Source organism: Festucalex cinctus, chromosome 18, assembly GCF_051991245.1.
Source record: "Festucalex cinctus isolate MCC-2025b chromosome 18, RoL_Fcin_1.0, whole genome shotgun sequence".
Classification (NCBI taxonomy): domain Eukaryota; kingdom Metazoa; phylum Chordata; class Actinopteri; order Syngnathiformes; family Syngnathidae; genus Festucalex; species Festucalex cinctus.
In genome coordinates, this window is record NC_135428.1 from 16,921,839 (window position 1) to 16,946,714 (window position 24,876).

The window sequence follows — 24,876 nt, forward strand, 5'->3', positions numbered from 1 at the left end:
ATCACGAGTGAAGAAAACAGAAACAATTTCTGGCCCATGTTGATATCTTAAAGGCGACAAATTAGGCTTAATTGACGTTTGAATTGCTTGTATAGAAATAGCTAAGTTGTCTTGGAGTGCCTTCTTACCCATCAAGTGTGAAATTAAACAACTAAGCAACTCTTATGCGAGCCGCCTGTTTGTGAAAATGTGCCTGTGAGCGAGTCCTTCTCAATTTACATCATCGTGCGCAACACAGAATTTCTCCGCTCATTACTTGGCAAAGATCGGCAACTTTCGACACGGAAATGCTAATACGTCACTATTAAACATAAACAACAGTAAGACAAAAAGCTAAGCTTATCTTCTGATAAGTGGCACATTCTTAAATTTTTGGTGACGTTGCCGAGGTTGGCATTTGCGTTTGGCCAACATCAATCGCGGCATTCAAGTGTAACTCGGCGGCTTGGTGATGAACTGCTGCATCCAACAGTCCGATAGTCAGTTTAGATTTATGCTAACAGACGAGCTAACAAATAGCTTCAATACAACAATACTGATAGGTATGTATTGAGTGGATCTTCAATGTCTTTTGTCAATGCACAAGTACAGAGCCATGAAATTGACTTAGAGAGATTTATTAACTCATTTGCCCCCAAAAACGTATAAATACGTTATATTTTAAATGTTTTAAGTGTCCCAAAGACGTATTTACAAGTTTTTTTTGTTTTTGTTTTATTGTAGAGCATAGAAAATGCTTTGATGCAGCCTCTCGACTGCAGAGAACGGGTGACGTTATTACAAAAACGGCCAGCAGGTGGCAGCAGAGTATAAGAGATCAACCAGGACCATGTTGCAAAAGGCTCTTTTCACCACTGTTTTAAACAGATTTGGGAATCATGATGAAGTCATGATATTTTAATGCTAATTGCTGCAAAACAGAAACAGAAGTATACTTTTTTTTCCTGATGAAAAAGAGACTCAAATCTTTCTTTTGGTAGGTTCCATGTTTTTATAGCAATAGAACACAATATTCTGTGGGCCTTCCAAGGGAGCGAAGGGGGATGGCTTCAGTGAAAATGGCTGGGAGGGAATGGGTTAAATTACCGGTAGTCGTTTTAAAAAGAACAAAAACTGTAAAGTCTGGACCATGAAATTTATGAGAAATTCTGATTCTTTGTAAATAAGAGTATATATTGGTCCTTTTGAACTTTTTTTTTTTTTTTTTTTTGGGGAAAATCAACTTCCACATCTGACTTTTCACTTGTGTCATATTTGATACATCCGGTCACAATGCTTTCAATTTTTACATTGTAACTGTCAAAAATATAATAATGAAGAAACATATCAAAAATATTAGTACTTCCAAAAATGAGATTTTCAAATTTCCCACTATTAATAAGGATAATTGTCTCTTTCTCAATTGGGGCGATCTTGCAAAGTCGCTGGAAAAGACATCAGCTGGGTGATACTGCCCTCTAATGGATTATCCGTGCAACGCACGTGTCAGATCATATACGTCAGGGTTTTAATGGGGAAAAAAAACAAATATATACTGATGAAATAGAGGGCTCAAAATGTCTTCTATTTAATATATGTTTGGCTTTATAGGGTTAAACAACTCAAAATTAGTGTTAATAATCTTTTATTTTTGTTTACAATCATGCCGATTTTGTAATTGTTGAGTGTAATAATTTAAATTGTAATTGAATTTCGATTAATTGCCCTACTGTCATTATTTATAACTTATGCAACATACTGGTCGAGCCAACTTGAGACCAAATTTGAGTTGAAAGTGGCCCCTGAATTCAAATGAGTTTGACACGCCTGGCCTAAAAAAACACAAATAATGCCGCCCATATGAAGGTTAACCAGCCCAGAAAATCCATATGGGTCAATTATTTATTTTCAAGCACATATTCAATTGCGACTACCTTTTTTATCTGTCGTCAACATAAACTGCCACTTTTTCTTGTTCTTGTGTTGCTAATACACACAATTTGTCCTCCAGGCTTCCATGTGTCATGTCCACTTTGTCGGCCGAGCAATAAAACGTACGTATACAGTGTGCACATCACATCAGAGCGCCGGCTAATTATGCTTTTTACGAGCTTTGGCACGGCGTACTGTACGTGCCATACGCATCACACATCAAACACATGCACCAAAGTCAACATCTGGCGATCGTGTTTGTACGCCTGCGTGTGTGCGTGCGTGTGTCCAGCGGGAGCACACGCCGATCTCGGTTTGTTCTTGGCAAGGCCTCCCGGGTTACGACACCTCCAGGGGACGAGCACAATGAAAACAGGAAGATGATTCTTAGATGAACAAAAAAAAAAAAAAAGAAAAATTAAAATGAAAAAGTGTGGGGGAGGGGGGGCATATTTTGTGCGGTTTTGCAACGGCGGTGACACGAGGGAACGGCCTGTACTGTAACGAGCGCCGATCGAAAAAGCAGAAATGACACAGAGCGTCCATGACATGGTGTGCCTGCCAGAAGAGTGCTTATGCAACAAGTTATGCAAAAGGAAGGAAAAAAAAAAAAAAAGACAGAGAGAGCTGTACAAGGCCGGATCGTGAAATGCGACCTCATGAAAAGCGACGCGTCTTGGTCTCATTTTCCATTTCACAGAAAAAACAAAACAAACCAGGCTAGCAGCATATTGAAGAGGCATCCTTAGCTAGCGTATGGCGGATGCAACGGCGAGCATATGGCGGATTAGCAGCCACTTAACCTTTGGCGACGTGGAAAAGACGCGAGCAAAATGACGCAGCGCACGTCGACGAGCAAACATCTGCACGAGCGCGCCAACATAACGACGCACAAGCAGCTCGCACTTACGCGGGCCAAATGGCAACTCGCGTACGACTGAGACGTGTCACGTGAATTGTCTTGACGGGCGGCTCCTACTTTCACTTGCACAATCAAAACATAGCCTACTTCATAATAATAATAATAATAATAATAATAATAATAATAAATTAATTAATTTAAAATCTGTCCGGCATAACCCAAAGCAGCCAAATTTATGACAATTGTCACTAGCACAGCAACAAGATAAGCTAACCGAAAAAAAATGTATACAACTCAAGTTTCCAAAATGAAAAAGCAGGATGCTATATAATTAACAATAAATTTTGCTAGCCAAATGCTCAGCTTGCGTTGTCTGACAGTAGTGAAGTCGGTCAATCACATCTTGTAATGCAAAATCCAAAGCAATTAAACTAGAAATTTTGCAGGCATGTACTGTCAGCGGTATAACAGTTTTGGATTTTTCATTCGTTTGTTTTGACGTTTTTTTATTCAGTGCATTTTACTTGATTTTTAGATCAAATTTGTTCATTTTTTTTATTTCTTCATTTTAGTTTACATTTTATTAGTTTTAGCATTAGTTTTTTTTATATATTTGGCGTATGTTTTTTTTTTGTTGAACATATAAACAAACAAGTAGCAGAAAAAAATAAAATTTGTTGAGTGCAAGATAAAACAAAATGCAGTTTTGTGCTATTGTGTAATGTTTCTTTTTGTTTTTAAACACATTTTTGTTTGTAATTTATTTGTTATTTTTCCCCCCCCAATTTTAGTAGTTGTTAGTTTTCCTTCATTTTTCTTCTTGTCCTGGTTGCCCACATGTTTTTGCTACGCAACCAAGTTCATTACTCGACATTTGCAGCCTTGAGATGTTGCATATTGTAAAGGGGGTAATGTATGTGTAACATACCAATTTCAATCACGCTTGTTAGTTTTTATCAAAGTTATACAACCTCATTCCGTTTTTATTTAGTCAACTATAAATCTAGCATTTTAGTCTTTATTTTAGTCCAAGAAACAATTTTATTCGTCTAGATTTAGTCAACAAAAACTGTCAACATTTTAGTCTCTTTTTAGTCAGGAGATTCATTTAACCCGTATCCTTTATTTTTTTTGGTCAGCAGATTATGTTGAATATTTCAGATCTCAAACTATTTCACATACAATTTTCTCTCATCTTTCTGATGAAAAACAACTTGACACACAATTACAATACAGTATATAAACAAGTGGCTACTTATAGCGCCATGCTATGAGCTAGTAAATTAGCTAGCATTAGCTAGTGATCAGATTAACATTATTGTTAGCTGTTGTGTTTGTGCATGTCACACTCGCTAGATGCTGATTTGAAAGAGGGCGTGTCACAGTGACAGATTTGGACACAAGATTTTACAAAATCATATTTTGTTCCTGAACTAAAATGTCCATAGATTTTAGTACAGTTTTTATGAAGTACATTTTTGTCTCGTTTTCATTCGTTGATGAAAATGCAAACTGATTTAGTCCCACTTATTGTTTATATGAGGGTCTCATTTCGTTTTGTCTAGTCTAGTTTTAGTCTGGTGAAAAATGCGTGTTTTTGTTTCGTTTTCGTTGACGAAATTATCACTAATCGTCAGCCAACGATTTCGAGAGGGTAAAAATCACACTTCCGAGCTCAAATCATTCCAGATTTGTCTTTTATGCATGTAGCCCACTTTCGCGTGTTTGTTGTCCATCATTCGGACAGCAGAAGGACGTCCCCTTTGTCGCGTCGGGAGTGCGGCCTTTTGTCGCCTGTGATATAGAACCTTCCGGACAAAGATAACAGCTGATGCGCACCCCCTAGTCGGCGTCCAAATATCCCCATCTTTCCAAGTTCACCCCGCTCGGAGATTTATCACTTGAATTTGGCAGTGAAAGTCGCTAATGGCAAGGAGCCCCCCACCCCCTCCTGCCGCCGTGATGGCCACTTGGCCTGGGCGGTGTGTGTACCTTGGCTTGGGCCGCTCGCTCAGCCCCTGCTTTGGTGCCCCGCCGCGACCTCGCACAAGTTGAGCCTCCTTGAAGCGAGGCACCCGGCAGACGATTTATGGGCGGGTGCCACAAAGCGAGGGGGGGCAAGGCCCGCACTAAACTCCCTCCCGCCCCGTGCCTGGCCCATTTAGCACATGCCTCGTGGCTTCCCACTCGACTCGCCGCTGCCATCTCGGCTTTAAAAAAAAAAAAAAAAAAGCCAAGCTGATTTACTACAAATGACCTCGCTTTTACAATACCATAGACGCCGTCGTGTTGATCTTCGCCTCTGGAAATCCACGGCTGCCATTTTTATTTTTTTTTATTTTTTATTTTTTAAACTAGATAAAATTCTCTCTTTTCACACAAAGTTGGCACCTGAAAGCAGTGCGTTGCAATCACACAGGTTGATCTCATGGCCACTGAGGGCCAGTGAATTCAACATCGACATTCTCGATTCTCTCTCATGCAGCATTAATTCATCCAAACGAGACGAGGGGCATTGATCAACTTTAATTCGTCGGTTCAAAGCAAGCTGAAGATGAAAGAGAAAAACCAACATTACATGTTGTGAACTATCTATAAAGATAATGTGTAGAAATATTCTCATTTAAGAAATAAAGTCGATCCCCTGGAAGAGAACATCATTCAGTGCTATCATGCGGACTCTATTACGTTGAGTTCATGACATTTTTCCGCGATACATAAATAGAGTTGAGATGCGTAAATTGCGATAGTTCAACAGCCACTAATCCAATTGAGCTGAAATTTGACATTTTGGATTTCCATGCTATAATTTACCTGTGCACCAAATTTCACTGAAATTGGAAAGGGGTGGGGCTTCAAACTCAATTAACATTTTCCTGCCCACAACTGAGAAGTAAGAAATTAATCAATCATTAAACCATGTATACAAATAAATAAATAAATAAATAAATAAATACATACATATTTTAAAAATCTGTTCAGGGATGCAAGAATTTTTTTAAATTTTTTTTGTAAATCACCACATTTGAAAATTATTGTACTATATTTAGATTTTAGAAATACTATTAAACAGTATCTAAAATATTTTGCCAATTACTGTGCTGTGGTTAAGCACTGTATATTTCAATATAAAAAGACTATAAATTAATATGAAAAAAATGCTAAAAAAAAAAAGAAGCTAATTTTCATTTTAATAATGTAATTTGATTTTCAAAACATTTGTAATTGTATACTGAGATGATCATTAAAAACGTTTGTTTTTTTGTTTTTTGTTTTTTTTTTAATACTAAAAATCTCACAACTTATCCATGTTCACATAAAACTGCAAAAAAAAAAGAAAAAAAAAAAAGAAAAAAAAAAAGACTGAAGATGCTGTAATAAGATTCCAGGCCAGTAGTTGGCGATGCCACTCTGTAACTCTGCTTGTCCTCGAGTTTATTCCAAACAGTCTTTCGAATACCCTAATTCAACATTTTCAATGTGCAAAAATGGAACTTATCTACATAATTTGAAAAGCAAAATAAAAAAACAAAAAAATAGTGTCATTTCCAACTACAATTGGAACGCTAGCTCCCTCTAGTGATACCTGAAGTATCACTGAATTAAATGTTCAAATGTAGCAAAATGATTGTAGTTGTTACATGTGCTAACAAGTACAATACATAATGTTCAAACTGTCCATAATGTTACAGTAGGTTAAATTATTATTGAATATGTATTTTAGGAATAACACCTCAGCCTCGTTTTCAGTGTTGGTTATGATAGTACAGTATTTGTGGAGGTGTTACATGGTGTAAAAAAGTTTCACTGGTCTCGTATTGCTGCAAGTTCCACAAACCACGCGGCGCACTTCTGCACGTGTGCAGAGCTGCGTGGTCGGGACGCAATCAGGTGTTGTCGTGCGGCGTGAAAAGCCACTTCCTGTTTCACTTCCTCCTTGGAGAGCCGTTGCACAACTAAACTCTCTTGTTATTTCATAGAAAGATGCAAAATATAAAATAAAAGGAGAACAAGACTCGGGGAGGGCTAATGCTAATGCTAATGCTGCTGTCAAATCGAGCCACCAGAGTTACATAACGTCTTCCACTTCGGACGCTCAATCAACAGTCAGCGTTTCTGGGCGCGGTTGTACGTGCGCCGTGATTAGCGCGGGAATTTGTTTTTGCAAACCCGGCAAACTTGTGGAAGACAATCAACAAATGTCTTGTAATTTACAATGTTGGTGTATAATTGAGTCATCCGTTTTCTATTGCGCTTGTCATCGTTAGCAAATAGTACAGAAGAAACATGCTACATGTCCAATTTTAAATAACTAACGATTGGGTTTTATTGAACATATAAACACATCACAAGTATAAAATAAGTTGTAGTTAAAAAATGAGAAAAGGAAAAGAAAAAGAAATTGTCAATATTATCATAATTGACATGTTCAAAAGGAGCAGGAAGAAGTACAAAAACTAGTCCTACTCTCTTGATGCTTCTATCATAATAATTGTGGGAATGCTGAAGCATTCTGATGCTGCTCCATGGCATAGTTGGTAAAGCGCATTGTCCCGTAACCAGAAGGTTATAATTTCATAATTTCTCAATTTACTTCATAAGCATTCTACATGCATTCAAATATTAGCATTCCGCTATTAGCATTCAGCTTTCAGCATTCCCACGCAATTTCTCCAGAAATTGCACTTAATTTAGTATACTAAAGTTGTTCTTACGAACACAGAAGTTACACAACAGAAAATAAACAAAACGTGTTTATCTTAAGTGCACAGATATATTAGTACGAGTTATCCATTACATGCACGCAAAGACGAGAGAGCGAAAGTAAAGCCCTACATAAACAATAAATTCCCAAACATGAAGTATTGAACATGTCGGCACACATGCACATGCCCATACACGCACATAAGTACATACGCATATAAACATACATATACACACAAATGTACTTACATTTATGCCTGATTTGCATATTTTTCTATCATTATCTTTTTTAACTTTCTTTTAAATACAGTAATTGATTCATATTTTTTCCAGTTCAATTTTGTAACTATTTCACAAACTAACCCCTTTAACAGAAACACATTTGCTTTATGTTTGTTCTTATCATTGTTTTTTTTTGTTTTTTTTTGTTTTTTTTTAATCCCTTGTGCCCCATAACCCATAGCAACACCCCTCTTTCATTTTGAATAACTTGTGAATACTGTGGCAAAGTTGCTTGTTGTATACTTTTGTACATTATTTGAGCAATTTTACATTCGATAAGGTCATAAAATTTGAGAGGATTTAATTTCATGAACGCCACCAGCAAAGACGGATGAACAAAGATGATATTATTTGTGGTAATTTATGATCATTTTTGGAACAGTTGAGTGAAACTTGCATGTGGATGTTTCGATAACGTCAGTTCCATTTCGACATATAGGTCGTTACAACGACATGCGCGCATTGTCCGGCTCACATGTCAAATTCCGTCTGCAAGAGCGCATTGTCCTGATTTCGAGCACACGCGTTCCACAGCCTCGTGGCATTGAAAGGTTTCAACTCTGAGATTTTGTGATTTTTGTGTGCGTGCGCGCACGGCACCATTTGCCACTTGTTGTTCCAACCTACTTCCTGTCACAGGTATGATTGTTTGCAACAGATGCCCTCCTTTGGGAGCGCCGAGTCGAAACGGAATCTTTCATCAAAGACGCTCTCAGAATTAAACATCAGAGCGGAGAGAGAGCCCGTCGCCGCTTGTAAGCGACACAAAGTAGGCCATCACATCCAGCCCAAACATTCACACGGCGTCTTTTTCGCTCGCTTCTGAGATTGTCTTGCCGTTTTTTTGTTGTTGTTTTTTTTTAACCAAGTTTATTTTACAGATTTAGTCTGGCGTGATAATGCTTCTTCATCTGGAGAAACGAAGAACTGTTTGTGATCGTTTATCATGAAGATTGTTTTGTTTTTATGGGTGTCAAAATGAGTGCCTGAATTTTGAATTAATTTAAAATCCCTTTAATGATTTTTTTTAACGTGCAATTATATTATGTTCTGGAGTTGGATCCCAAAAACGCAGACACAAATAAGATTTTAACTCTTTATTCGCACAACATCGAGAGGCGTCGAACAAACTTAACTAGACGAGGAACAACGAGAATGTATCAAGAATCACAAGATGCTCAGCTAACTTGGGCTGTGGAGGTGCACAGAGGAACAGAGGTAATAATCCGATAAAAACACACACTTCTCAAACAGCTTATATGGACAGTGAATCGATCTGATTGGTTGTGGCTAGACATGTGGGTAACAGGATTGACAAGGAATTATCTGATTGGCTGTTGACTAGATAAAGAGATTAACGATTCTTGACATCACATAGCGCACCACCAGTTGAAACTAGATGCCGATTACATCAGTTCAAAACAGACACTTGACCTCACGGTCATGACCCAAACATAACCCTCGCATGACAGTAAACATAACCATTACATGACCCCAGTCATTACAGTAAGCATAACCCTTGCATGAACCTAGTCATGACAGTATAAACATAATCCGTGCATGACCCTAGTCATAACAGTATAAGGATAACCCTTGCATGACCCAAACATAACCCTGTCTTGCCCTTGCATGACCCAAATATAACCCTGGCATGACCCAGTCATGACAGATTAATGACCGTTCCTTACTTGGAAAGCCTGTACTGAGGGAATTCCAGTGGCCAAGCAGCAGACACATCCACGTCAAAATTTAGCAGTAATGAATGCAATGAAAATGCATATTTGTGGAGACTTAGGTCAAGATGTATTTTACAATTTGAAAAATGCGCAGAATTTCACAAGTTACTTCATGTACTTCACTCATTCACTCGCCGCCATTTTCACAGGAGCAATCCCGTTCGCTCCCCGCTGTTTTACTGGATTTTGACCCACAGAATATTGTGTTCTATTGAAATAAAAACATGGAACCTATCAAAAGAAAGATTAAAGTCTCTTCTTTGATCAGGAAAAAACAAAACAAAAAAACAAACAAACGTATATTTCTATCTGTTTCCGTTTTGCAGCAATTAGCATTAGAATATAGCTAAGTTTCATCATTATTCACAAATCTGTTGAGAACTGTGGGGAAATCAGCTTGTTTGCAACATGGCCCTGATTGATCTCCTTTGCTCTGCTGCCACCTGCTGGCCGTTTGTGTAATAAATACCATTTCTGCAACCGTCCGTTGCAGTTGAGAGGCTGCATCAAAGTCTTCTGTATGCTCGAGCATAAAAAACAAAAACACGTATAAATACGTCTTTGGAGCACTTAAAACATTAAAAGAAACGTATTTACAGGTTATTGGGAGCAAATGAGTTAAAGATACCAGCGGTAAGGGATGCCGTCAAGCTGAAGAAGGAGTCCTATCGGGCCTTTTTGGCCTGTGGGACTCCGGAGGCAGCTGACAGGTACCGACCGGATGGCCAAGCGGAACGCGGCTTCGGCGGTTGCTGAGGCAAAAACTCGGACATGGGAGGAGTTTGGTGAGGCCATGGAAAACGACTTTCGGACGGCTTCGAGGAAATTCTGGTCCACCATCCGGCGTCTCAGGAGGGGAAAGCAGTGCACCATTAACACTGTGTATAGTGGCGATGGGGTGCTGCTGACCTCGACTCGGGACGTCGTGAAGCGGTGGGGGGAATACTTCGAAGACCTCCTCAATTCCACCGACACGTCTTCCTTTGAGGAAGCAGAGTCTGGGGACTCTGAGGTGGGCTCTCCTATCTCTGGGGTCGAAGTCACTGAGGTGGTTGGAAAGCTCCTCGGTGGCAGGGCCCCGGGGGTGGATGAGATCCGCCCGGAGTTCCTAAAGACTCTGGATGTTGTGGGGCTGTCGTGGTTGACACGCCTCTACAACATGGCGTGGACATCGGGGACAGTGCCTCTGGATTGGCAGACCGGGGTGGTGGTTTTTAAGAAGGGGGACCGGAGGGTGTGCTCCAACTACAGAGGGATCACTCTCCTCAGCCTCCCTGGTAAGGTCTATTCAGGGGTGCTGGAGAGGAGGGTCCGTCGGGAGGTCGAATCTTGGATTCAGGAGGAGCAGTGTGGTTTTCGTCCTGGCCGTGGAACAGTGGACCAGCTCTACACCCTCAGCAGGATCCTTGAGGGGGCGTGGGAGTTCGCTCAACCAGTCCACATGTGTTTTGTGGATTTGGAGAAGGCGTTCGACCGTGTCCCTCGGGGAGTCCTGTGGGGGGTGCTTCGGGAGTACGGGGTACCGGGCCCCGTGATACGGGCTGTTCGGTCCCTGTACGACCGTTGCCAGAGTTTGGTCCGCATTGCCAGCAGTAAGTCGGATTCGTTTCCGGTGAGGGTCGGACTCCGCCAAGGTTGCCCTTTGTCACCGATTCTTTTCATAACATTTATGGACAGAATTTCTAGGCGCAGCCAAGGCGTTGAGGGGTTCCGGTTTGGTGGCCTCAGCATTGCATCTCTGCTCTTTGCAGATGATGTGGTGCTGTTGGCTTCATCAAGCCGGGATCTCCAACTCTCACTGGGGCGGTTCGCAGCCGAGTGTGAAGCGGTTGGGATGAGGATCAGCACCTCCAAATCCGAGACCTTGGTCCTCAGTCGGAAAAGGGTGGAGTGTCGTCTTCGGGTCGGGGATGAGATCCTGCCCCAAGTGGAGGAGTTCAAGTATCTTGGGGTCTTGTTCACGAGTGAGGGTAGGATGGAGCGGCAGATCGACAGGCGGATCGGTGCAGCATCTGCAGTGATGCGGACTCTGTATCGGTCCGTCGTGGTAAAGAAAGAGCTGAGCCAAAAGGCAAAGCTCTCGATTTACCGGTCGATCTACGTTCCGACCCTCACCTATGGTCACGAGCTGTGGGCCGTGACCGAAAGAACGAGATCCCGGATACAAGCGGCCGAAATGAGTTTCCTCCGCAGGGTTTCCGGGCTCTCCCTTAAGCCTAATTTATGCCTCCACGTTTGCTCTCGCGTCGATGAGCGCCGTCGATCACATGATCGACGCGAGCCATGAATTTTAAGTGCTGCGTCGCTCGTGGCCGGCCGACGTGCACACGTCGCCAATCCTTGGACGCACGTTGATGGCGGGGCGTCGCTCGCTTCTGATTGGTCCGTTCGATGGCGTTTTTTCTTTTTTTTTTCTCTCTCTCTCCCCGCCCCCCGCCCAGATAGTTTCCGTGAAGGCAACTGGCGGCGCAAATCGACTTCCCTGCTCGGAGACCACGGCTGTGCATGTGGATATGTGCCTGGGACGAGAGGCGGAAAACAACAATAAAAAAAAAACAAAAAACTGTTCGCTAAGCGCACGGCTGTTGTGTTTTGGCGAGTTTACGGCCGACACCGGTGCAAATTGGCAATAATTAATTGCCACGGTGATGAACTTACTCTCCCCCCGGCTTTGTTTCGTGTTTCTGAATTAAATTGAACTTCCTGAATCCGTCATAAAATGCTGAGGAATCGCCACTCTGTGGCGGCCCAGCCATAGCGACAGCGGGAGTTGGTGTGAAACTCCAGCAGACACCGATGTGTATTGCGCACAAGTCGGAAGGCAAACGCACGAGCGGAGCTCCAACGTGACGCCTCGACGCGAGCCTCTCGCAGAAGCATACTGAGGCCTTTAGAGATAGGGTGAGAAGCTCGGTCATCCGGGAGGGACTCAGAGTCGAGCCGCTGCTCCTCCGCGTTGAGAGGAGCCAGCGGAGGTGGCTCGGGCATCTGGTTCGGATGCCTCCTGGACGCCTCCCTGGGGAGGTGTTCCGGGCATGTCCCACCGGTGGGGGGCGACCCAGGACACGCTGGAGAGACTATGTCTCTCGGCTGGCCTGGGAACGCCTTGGGATCCCACCGGAGGAGCTGGTTGAAGTGGCTGGGGAGAGGGAAGTCTGGGTCTCCCTCCTGAAGCTGCTGCCCCCGCGACCCGACCCCGGATAAGCGGAAGAAGATGGATGGATGGATGGATGAGTTAAAGATTAGATCGCTCTTAATATGAAAAGAAACTGCACTGAGCTGTCACCAATGTCTTACAAATGCAATTATGCCATCTAGAGGCACAAAAATGACCTAAACACAAATCAATATCACACTTGTTTTTTCATTTTAACTCAATTTTATTAATTATGAAATTATTGTATCAATGACCTAAAGGTACAGCCATATTTTTATTAGTTTAACATTTTTTGTTCCACTTTTAGAGTATGAAAACTTCTAAAATATGTTACTGTACATTTAGAACAAATAAAGTTTGTGATTAATCTTGAGTTACCTATTGAAGTCGTCCGATTAATTACGGTTAAAAATGTTATTGGCCTGACAACCCTAGTTTTTCCACAATGGACAAGACACATTTTAGCGTTTCACTTCGTGTTTTGGAAGAATGTTTTCATGAGAAACACATATAATCTTTATTGTGCAACTTTCCGTCAATACCAGACAGGTCTGGACTTGAATGATTTTTGTTTTAGCTCTGGATTGTTTCACATGCTTTATTTTGTATATTTTTAAGTTTTCCAGACTCATGTTTTTTTCTTTTTTTTTCTTTTCACAAAGGAATTCACTTTCTCACTACTTTTTGACAATGCAAGAAAGTGAAGTTTACACAGAAGGGGGTGGGCCGGTGGGGGGAACCTCTCCTAAGATATTCCCATGTGACAAGCCGGCACCGCCTATGCAACTTATTAGCCTTCCTGCGGGAGGAGGGGCCGTGCAATCCCATTCGGAACGGCAGCAATGCTAAATGGGAAATGGACAAAAAAAAAAAGGCTAATTACGGCGACTGGACAAGCAATATCACACCCAGTGGTTTTTAATAGTGTAAACAGTGTGAGTGTGTGCGGTAAGCAGACAGGCAGTGAGGCCAAAACAAATGTTAACTCAATGTTTGCTGAGCTGAAGTCAACCACTTATGTAAGACTAGACTAAATGAAAAGGGAAATCTAGAAACCTGGACGGAAAACAGACATCAGCTTCAAAAACGTATTCGCTAAAATCCGATGAGGAATTCTTCGAATGTTATATGTGTCACATTTGTCACTTCTGGGTGTGGCTGAAAAGAACAGATTTTGATAAACCCTCAAGCTTGTATCTCACTGAGCGGCGGAGGCACTTGAAGGGCAACTCCGGTACAGTTCGAATCCCCTCAGCTTCAAATTCACCCGAGCTTTGATCCTTAATTAACTCTTTGTTATGTTCTGGGGTTGGATCCCAAAAACGCAGACACAAATAAGATTTTAACTCTTTATTAGCACAACACCGAGAGGCGTAGAACAAACTTGACGAGAAACAACGACAATGTATCAAGAACCACGAGTCCGACAAAAACACACCCTCCACAGACAAGCTTATATAGACAGCGAATCAATCTGATTGGCTGTGGCTAGACATGTGGGTAACAGGACTGACATGGCATTATCTGATTGGCTGTTGACCAGATAAAGAGATTAAAGATTCCTGACATCACATAGCGTCTTACCAGTTGAAACTAGATGCTGGTTACATCAGTTCAAAACAGGCGTCAAGGAGGCCGATGAATCGATATTTCAAGCCGATATTCATTTGCGGTAAAAGAGTTTTCTCTTTTTTTGCGTCAATATTAAAAAAAACTTTTTCTTTTAATTTTAAGCATATAAAGACTGCTTTGTTTACAAATTTTAAGCAATATACAAGTTAAAAACTAAGCAAGTAAATAGTTCCCTTAAGTTTTCTACTATAAATAAAGTTTTCAAAAACTCCAACATATTTTCTTAATTTTGATATTATTTTATTTTGATATTATTATTTTTTAAATAAAGTGTCAGCATCATCTTTTATCAAATGGAAATTTAAATAAATTCCTCATTGAAAAATGCATGCGAAATTGCCAATGTAGCTAATTTGGGGTTTTCGTCAGGGTTTGTAAAAGGTTTCAAAAGATCTTTCAAAAGAAAAGCAGACAGTGAAAAATTGTCTGAATATGTTCAAAATGGGTTTTTTTTTGTGACACATGAAAACTTTCTGTAAACACCTTACAAATTAGGGGTGGGAACTTCTGGCTACCTCACGATATGAAACGATATGCGATACAAGGCTCACGATAACGATTACTCACGATATGACGATACCACGATTATCAATATATTGCTCAGGTCATAAATCCACGATAATCTACAAGAAAACTGAACATAAAATAATAATAACAATAACAATAACAATAATAATAAATATTATAATTCATATTATAATAAAAATCTAATTAAATATAAATACATAATATAATATATAAATAAAAATATAAATATAAATAAAATAATAATAACAATAATAACAAAACTAAGCTCATGAGTCTTCTTCGCCTGAAGACTTCCGTCCATTTCCCCGCCACTCTTATGAGGCGCTCCCCCTAGTGCCCCGCCAAGTAATTGCTCAATAAGTCATGAACAAATGGAGCCATTATAGTGGCTGTATATTAACTAAAAATATCGCGATACTTGCATAGGCGTATTGATAATATCGGGAGACAAAGTATCACAAATTATCTCGATATCGATATATTGTCACACTCTTATTACAAATCCTGACGAAAACCCTAAATTCGCTACATTCGCACGAAGTCACCGCTCAGTGAGATACCAGCTTTAATCGGCCTTAATAAAAACGTTTGTGAAAAGGCCGATACCGATATTTGTCAAAATGCCAGATATCGGCACCGATAATCAACCCGGCTGATAATCGGTCTATCCCTAATGAGAAGTAAGAACAAGTATGGCGTCAGTTGTCCTATCAGTGAAATAACGATCCTACCATGAACTGGTCCCTGGAGGAGGAAAAAAAAAAAGTTTGGGGACCACTGCCCCAAAGTATAAAACCTCCGCCCGAAAATTTGAATTTAAAACAGCTATCGATGCTAAAACGTTACTTTGAAGAAGACTTCTCGGTTCTGATTCTTTCTAGTGCTTCCGTTGAACAGACTGCGCTTCACTTATGAGGGCAAACTGTTATTTTTAGGTCAAAGCACAACACCGACGCCGACAACCAACACGGGCACATCAAACAGATTAAAGACAACGATCAAATGCAGTCGCAAATGAGATGTTGGGAGCAAACAGTGTAATAGATAAGTCGAAATAATCTGTCAGCAAGGGGGTGCGCTGGGATTGTTTTTTGGGGGGGAAGCGGAGCCAAAGCCATCAAAAGAGTCACAAACGCGCTTGGCTGGAGATGACTTGTCGTTGGGTGAGAGGAAGGAGAAATCAAAGGGAAAGCGCGACGGAGACGGAATATTCAGGTCGCTCTTGACAGCTTTACAGTCTGTTGCGCCAGGCGGGAACGTCTCGGGACAAATATTGACTCACACGATCGCGCACCAGTACACGCTCACTTGTACATGAGGCCACATTAAAAAATGGATGAGTTCCCATTGCAACATCAGTCAGACCTTCTTCTGTTTTGTTTCTTTTTTAATTCTGGCTCTTGATCCAGTTTGCCTGAAAACCAATTTGTTTGCCCTGTAGGTCTCATACAGACGTACACACATACACATTGCAGTGTTCCCAGCCTGGCTATTCTCCATTCGGCTTTTCTCTGAATGGGCCGACCATTTCCAGAGATTTTCAGCCCTCGGGGGACTGATGGGCAACTCGGGGCACGCAGCCACTAAACAGTCTACCACCTTCCAGGTTGCTATAAAAAGGACAAATTGGAATTACACTTTAATTGGAGACTAGTGATAGACCAATATGTTTTTGTTTTTTGTTTTTTTCTGTTTTTTTTTTAAAAAGCCAATACTGGTACTCATTATTAGTTGTAGTAGACTGATAAATGATATTTCAAGCCAATATTTAAGCTAAATTAAAAACCAAGCAATACTTTCTTAAAGTTTTGTACTGTAAAAAAAACGAAAAAAAAAGTTTTCCAAAAAATTTTTTCCCCCATTTTTCCCGTTTTTTACATTTATTTTTTTAAAAGAAAGTGTAGGGAGTTCCCAGTCTTTGCATCTCCCCCCTTTTTTTTTTTTTTTTTTTTTTTTTTAAGGTGGAAATTTAAATAAATCCATAAACGAAAAGTTCCCTGTATCTCACTGAGAGACAAATGTATGTGACTGTAGATAATTTGGGGTTTTGTTGTGGTTCGCAAAAGTCTGGTGAAAATTTGACAGAAAGTGTTTGAAATGTTTTCATGACAAGTGAAAATCATCTGTGAACAAACTGAACAGTTTACAAATCCTGATGAAAACCCTAAATTCGCTACGTTCACAAGCATTCGCAGCTCAGTGAGATGCCAGCTTTATGGGTCTTCAGATTCGTAAAAAAAAAGCTGATGCCGATATTTGTCAAAATGCCAAATATCGGCACCGATAATCGGCCTGGCCGATAATCGGTCTATACCCATTCAAAACTAGGAGTGTGACGATATATCGATAGAGATAAACCGTGATACTTACCTACGCAAGTATTGCGATATTTGTAGTTAATATACAGTCACTATAATGGCTCAATTGCTCATGATTTATTGAACAATTACTTGGTGGGCCACTAGAGGGAGTGCCTCATAAGAGTGGCAGGGAAATGGAAGCAAGTCTTCAGGCGAAAAAGACTCATGAGCTTAGTTTTGGTAATTATTATTATTATAATACTTATTTTTTATAGATTATTTATATTATATTTATATATTTATTATATTATGAATTCTTATGATTATTATTTTTTATTTATTTATATTATTTTATGATTAGTTTTCTTGTAGATTATCGTGGATTTATTACCTGAGCAATATATCGCTAATCGTGGTATCGTCATATCGTGAGATAATCGTTACGGTGAGCCTTGTATCGCATATCGTATCGTATCGTGAGGTAGCCAGAGGTTCCCACCCCTACTCAAAACACACTTCGTTGTTCTTCACTAACTCTGAGAAACCTGATTGGGCATACAATTCTTTGTGTGTGTTATTGTCGACTATATGCTCAATAAAAAATTACAGAAGTGTCCAAGTGATAAAATAATAGCAGCATGAAGCGCAAACCTGACCAAAATGTTGAAATCGGTTACGTTTCAGTATTAAGTGGCTTTTTTGGACCAAACTGGAGGTTCTCCGGCTAACCAACATTGAACGAGAACAAAATAAATGCAGTCCAGGTTGTAAAAAGAAAAAGTGCAAATTTGGACACTGACCAAATGTTCCAAGCACCACTACACAACCACACCCACTTCAATATCTTGGCCTGACTCACCCCCCACTCCACCCTGAAAGGTGAAAGGTGCCATGTGTTTTCAGCTCTGCTTTCAACCAACCCCCTGTCTGCCCTCCACGGACAAAGATGAAAATGTATGTGAACACTCCTGCATGTGTTTATTGTTGTGTATGTGAAGGAAGGAAACAAGAGCTGGATGTAGACACCAAGCAAAGCCCCTCTCCCCCCCTCAGGGCTAACCTGGTGTGAAGGCCAGGAAGTAAGTTAGGCGCCCTAGTGGCCCCGGGGCCCGCTGGTATTAATAGATGTGAGCTGCACCAGAGTGGGTGGCCGTTTTTTTTGTTTTTTTTTGTTTTTAAGAACATATGTATCCCACATGAATGACCCTCCACCTAATTAGATTATAATACCAAGAATTTTAATGGAAGACTTTTGCTTTTGTTACATTTGAGGATTCAGCCACTTATTTTGCAAGTATCCACGCTACTGTTCTCATGTTAGACAAACATTTCCACATGCTTGAGGCATCGCTGCTAGTTTTCAGCGGTTGATTTCAGCGAGACGTATAGGGTGACCAGATATTCACAATTTAAAACCAGGTCACAACAATTTTGATGAAAATCAAATATACAACAAATTCTCTCCGGAAATTATTTATAACAAATTTAATTGCTAGTCAATCTGGTGAATGGGGCTTGTGTTATTACTTTAGCTAATGCTAAATGCTATCTTGCTAGCGAGGTGTCCGTTTTTTTAAAAGGGGAAGTCAACCTCCAAAAAAAAATCGTGACAATACAGGAAGTTCTTGAGATACGTCAGAGTTCCGTTCCTACGCTAGTGAGTGGGGCTTGTGTCATTACTTTACCTAATGCTAAATGCTATCTTGCTAGCGAGGTGTCCGTGTTGTTTAAAGGGGAAGTCAACCTCCCAAAAAAATGTGTGACAATACAAGGAATTCCTGAGTTACGTCGGCGTTCCGTTCCTACGCTGGTGAAGTAACCCGAATTTCGACTCGAGTCGAATTTGTAATACTCATTCACTGCCAGTCATTATAGAAAATTTTTACATTTCCAATACTCACGTGATATTACATTCAATAATTATATATAAACCGAATCTACCAAATAACAGAATAGACTCCCTACTTTTTGTCCCGTCCCGTTCTTTTATAATTGACAGCAGAAAAATGTAGGTTTGCCAAAATACAGCCATTTCTCCCATGGACTCTGAAACTGTGTTTATTTCCTATAAAATGGGGCAATGATGTCATCTACCGGTGGTTGGGCATCAGTGAAGTTGTTTCCAAGTTTGATATTTACAGTGGAGCATGCTCAGATTCGCCCCCATTTAGCACCGCTCTAAAAAATACAATTGACAAGTATACTTGTCAAAGGCAGTGAATGAGTTAAGTTGCATAAAAAATTTAAAATACATTAAAATAAATAACAATAATAATAATAATAATAATAATAAGATGCTGTACTTAACATTGCATTTTAAAGGTGGATGAAAAAGAAGTGGAGGGAAAAAAAGGGGGTGAAAAAGCTCAGAGATACTTCCACAAGTACACAAGTGCTAGCACTAGCTAAGGGGTAAATGGCGGACGAGGGGAAAACACTGCAGAAGAGGAGCCAAAATGGAGGACTGGGCCAAAATGGTGGACCGGGCGTAACCGTTGTAAAGTCGAAACACCTTAAGTCGAGTGTGCCTTAACCCTGTACTATGTTCTATGCAGCCCCGCTAGTCTAAATATGACATTTTGGTTAATATTGTCTTAGTAGAATTTGAAGTAAGCAGCAAAATCCAACCATCTTTATCCACCTCAGGGGGGGCGACCATTTTGCCACTTGCTGTCGACTGAAGATGAAATCAGTGTTGCTCGGGTATCAGGTAACAACCAATCACAGCGCTGAGCGACTGTGATGTCATCTTCAGTCGACAGCTAGTGGCAAAATGGCCGCCCCCTGAGATGAATAAAAACGGCTGCGTTTCGCTTCACGACTCACATCCCACAAAAGTAATATGAATCAGAATGTCATGTTTAGACGAGTGAGGTCACAAATAACTGAAAGAAATGTTGAAGTTTGACTTCCACTTGAACGCCAAAGAGATGATTACCAATCAAATCTAGGATATAATCATCACTGCAGAATGGTAAACGGAATCTTTTACTTTGCTATCCTTTAGTTACAAGCCAAATTTACTTTGTCTTAGGAAAATAATATCGCTGGATTTTTCTACATCTGGTTCTAGCAGACCCACCCAATCCTCCTGACCACCTTGTGAACTTTGCCTCCTACTGTGACCGCCACAGAATGTTTCTTTAAGCCAGCAGCTGGCCGAGCATGCAGCATCACCTTTACAGGGCTGTTAATTCATTTTTATAGTTAAACGGCGCAAAAAGGATGAGGTGGGGGTTTGCGGGTCATGCGTTTGGAATAAAGTTCACCAATGGTAGACGGTAGCAGGAAAAAGCGAGGTCTGCCGGGGGGATTTTCCGGGGGAGGGGGGGTTCGATTGCCGGCTTGTGGGACTTTTAGCAGTGTAACAGGAGCTTCCTAGCTGGCGCTCATTAAAAAGCTCTCACGGGGAACACACGAGGCTTTCACAGCTTTGTTTGCCGGCACATTCTTGGCCGATGCTGAGGAGACCAAAGCCCCAAGTACTGTTACTTCAGTCTTGTTTTTTGTTTTGTTTTTTTGTATACAGTGAAACTAAACTGTCAAAGCGGTTGAGAACTAATGCAGTCAGACACCCTCACAACTACCCACCATTATGACCAACAAGTCCCTCACCTAGCCCGCTCAATAACCTGTAAAGATTTACTGTTTAGGGCCCATTATTTCCTGCTTTCAAGTCACACATTGTCAAAGGCAAGACGGAGTTTATTAAGTCGCTGCAGTCACGAGGCCCGAGTGCAAAGTGATGCATTTGCGTGTGTACATTTTTTTTTTTTTTTTTACTTCCGACACTCGAGTGATAAACGTGATTGGAAAAGGAGTGAATAGAGTGTTAAAATGGAGGAAGGAATACTCTGAATTTATTGGAGTCGAGACTTCTACCAGACCTTTTTTTTTTTTTTTTATATGTATAATTTTCCAACGTTCATTGGTGTCTTAAGTTGAGAAATGCAAGGTTTTGAAATATGAGCTGTCAATTGGCTACTCCCAGTTCAAAGTTTACTGCTTTGTGTAGTGCTCATTTCATCCTCAATTTTTAAATTTCGTCTCAGTTTTAGTCAATTTTCAATCACGCTTGTTAGTTTTGATCAAAGCGCCCTGACTACCAGGAAAAAAAAATATTGTCCAATCATGTTTATTTTGATATTTCCCAATCTTTGTGAAGTAACTGGAATATTGCAAAAGACATTTTTGAAAAACAAAAAAGTTTTTATTTTTAAGCTATGATGTGTCCATCACATTTTTATTTTATTTTTTTTAAACGTAAATGCTAGGCTCAAATACAGTAAGAATAATTCAAACAATACTTTAATGTGTTCTCAAGAGTCTTATAGAAAACATGCTAACAACATTTAAAGCCTAAATTTGTTCAATAAAAAGTGTTATACACTTTTCCTCTTCCCTTAAAAAGTGCTTGCACTGAGGGAAGCCATTTTCTTTTATGATGCAATCAAAGGTAGCAAAGCCCCATCCCTATACATTTGGTATCATTGGAAAGCTCTAAATGTCCTCTATAGAGCACAAACGGAGTTAATTCAATCGTATGCACTGGGTGGGAGATTCAGGTTTAAAAAGGTCCACTACAGAGGACAACTTTGAATCGCTGGTAGTTAGGAGGATATTTAGTCAACCTCATCCCGTTTTTATTTAGTCTATAGTCGACTATAAATCCAGCATTTTACTCTTTAATTTAGTCCCAGAAAATGTCATTTTATTTGTCTAGTTTTAGTCAACAACACTGTCAACGTTTAGTCTAGTTTTAGTCAGGACAATCATTTAACACCTGTATATAAATATTTTTTTTGTCAGCAGATTATGTTGAACAATTTGTATCTAAAAATTAGTTCACATAAAATATTCTCATCTTTTTGATGAAAAACAACTTGACACACAATTACAGTAGATAAACAAGTGGCTACTATGGCGCCATGCTATGAGCTCGTAAATTAGCCAGCATTAGCATTAGCAGTTAGCGGTCAGATTAACATTATTGTTGGAACGTTTTAGCCGTTGGGTTAATGTTACGTTATACTATAGTTTACTTCTTTTTTTCTTTTCTTTTTTTAACCTTTCACCGTGAATCCACCTCCTGTCTGTCCCATGTTTTTGTGCATGTTGCACTCGCTAGCTGCACATTTGAAAGGGGGTGTTTCACTGTGTCAAATGACAAGATTTTACAAAATCATCCAATTTTTGTCTCGTTTTTGTTCATGAATTAAAATGTCCATAGATCTTAGTCCAGTTTTTGTTAAGTGAAGTACATTTTCATCTCTTCATTAGTTGACGAAAATGATTTAGTCCCAGTTATTGTTTATTAATTGTTAATAATAGTTTTAGTCTAGTCTAGTTTAGTTTTAGTCCGGTGAAAAATGTGTGTTGACGTAATTAGTTTTGTTTAGTTTTCGTTGATGAAATTAACACTAGCCTTGTGTTCTAAAAACAACCACATCTTAGCCTTTGTCCGCCAGCTTACTGCTAATGCTAATTAGCATCTCTGTTGCAGTGCTATAACCCTTTCACCTTTTTACGATATCTGTTTGTTATGAAAAATACCATATGAAAGAGTGCAAATGTTCCCCATTAAAATACTCCTTAAAACATTTTTTTTTTTGATTTCTTGGCGGAACGCTAGAACGGATTCACAACTAATTTCCATTTATTTCAATGAAAAATATTTGAGTGTTCTGAGCTACAAACGGGGTCATGAAATAAATTAAGCTCTTATCACAAGGCACCAATGTGCATTAAAAAGTGTGTTTTAATCTTTTTAAATGTATTTAAATTGTGGCGAAGGGTTAAATTGTTAAAAAAAATACAGTTTGTTCAGGTCTCTCTACTGCAAGTTCTAGTTGCTACATAAACGGAACACTTTAAACAGAATTAATCATAAGCTAGCTTGCTAGCATACAAAGTATCTAGATAATTAGCTACACAGATAATGATATAGTGTTCAATTCTGTAAGCTAAAGGTCAAATTTTCAACATTAAGGAATCAATCGTAAGCTAGCTTTCAAGATGACGAGACAGCTAGCTTGCTAGCTAGGATAAAAGGGCGGCAGATTAGCTCAAAGGAGTTTTTATAAAAAGGAAGATGCAGAAACGACACAATTTCATAAGAATCCTTTGTAGCTCTGCATTATCATCACATATTGACAAAAACAAAAACAAAAACAAAACAAAACAAAAAATCAGAAAAAGGATCCAGCCATTTGTTTCTGTACATAAACAATAAACAGGACATCCAACATGGAGCACAGTAACAGGAAATTCATGAAATGTAGCTTTCCCCCTTATTTATTTATTTATTTATTTATTTATTTTTAACAGCTGTCAGGTGCATCGATTTACATGTTTGTTTTGTTCGGGCGGCCGTAAAAATGTTCCACATAAAGACGGAACACGTGCGGACTTCAAACACTCAAATCGGATCAAGTAGGGAAAAACTATTTAGCTGTCGTCATGATGCATGCTGAGTCCTTTTCTATGAAGTCACCGTTTAACCTCGCTAATAAGAACTCAATGAAGGATCGTTTTTAGGTAACAAAATACAACAAATATTGGGATTCTAAAACTCAGACTCAGTGAATTTAAGATGACAATGTAATGTAAATGATGCAAATAAAACGTAAAAAATATATATGTGCTATCAGATTTATTATAGCAAAATTATGCATTGTCACTTTTGAATACAGTAAATAGCTAAAGTGGAAACGTCCCAGAATTTGTGTGATTCAGAATTCAATGTTAATTGTTGGCCAAAACTTTTAAACTGTGTCATTTCCTATCATCAAAGTATTTCTTTCAAAGTTTCAAAACTATAAAATGTTCGTTCAATTCTGATTTGTACGATTTTTGGTTCAAAGTATTGAGGGTTCAATGTAATATTTAAAATCAGTTTGCACGTTATTTGTGACTGAGATTTAATTTAAAATATATAATTTGATAACTTCTTGTGAGATTTTCGCAACATTTTTGGAAAATTGTTGACAAAGTTAAGGCCGAGAGTTTTGCAATTTTGTTGATGTTCTGGGGCAGTTAACGTTTTACTATTTGGAATGTCCAAAAATTTGCAGTTTTTAATTTTTACGACATATAGTAGTTTATTACCTTTGTATGCCAACGTTTATTTGGTTCACTCTTTAAATTTTTTTCACTTTTTTATAACACTTTTTGAAAACTGATAGCAAAATTAAGGTTGAGTGTACATATTTGACTGTCAGTTATCTCGTCGCACTTAAGATTACGAATGATTAAAAAATTGTAATCAGTGAGACACTACACCTTGACAAATGCTTTATTGTTATTGTTTTATGACGTTCAATGATAACTTAGTTTTACAATTGCGTGTCACTGTTTGTTTTGCTTATAAAAAGCTGCTGTGACTTTTAACTCATTCACTGGCAGCCATTTTGACAGAAGCAACCCACTTCCCTCCCGGCTGTTTTTCTGGATTTTGACTGATTTTGCAAGGCCCACGGAATAATTGTGTTCTATTGCTATAAAAACATGGAACTTACTAAAAGAAAGATTAGAGTCTCTTCTCTCATCAGGAAAAACAAAAAAATATATTTCTATCCGTTTCCATTTAGCATTAGAATATAGCTAAGTTTCATCATTATTCACAAATCTGCTTCGAATTGTGGGGAAACAGCTTGTTTTCATCATGACCCTGGTTGATCTCATATACTCTGCTGCCACCCGCTGGCTGTTTTTGTAATTACTACCATTTTTTTCACTCTTTCTCTACAGTTGAGAGGCTGAAAC

At 39.5% G+C, this 24,876-nt stretch overlaps 1 protein-coding gene across 1 annotated transcript in view; it reads right to left on the reverse strand.

The window, feature by feature from the left end:
* The window catches only part of zbtb16a (zinc finger and BTB domain containing 16a), a 153,309-nt gene that overhangs the window by 55,505 nt on the left and 72,928 nt on the right, over nucleotides 1-24,876 (reverse strand). The window lies entirely within an intron of this gene.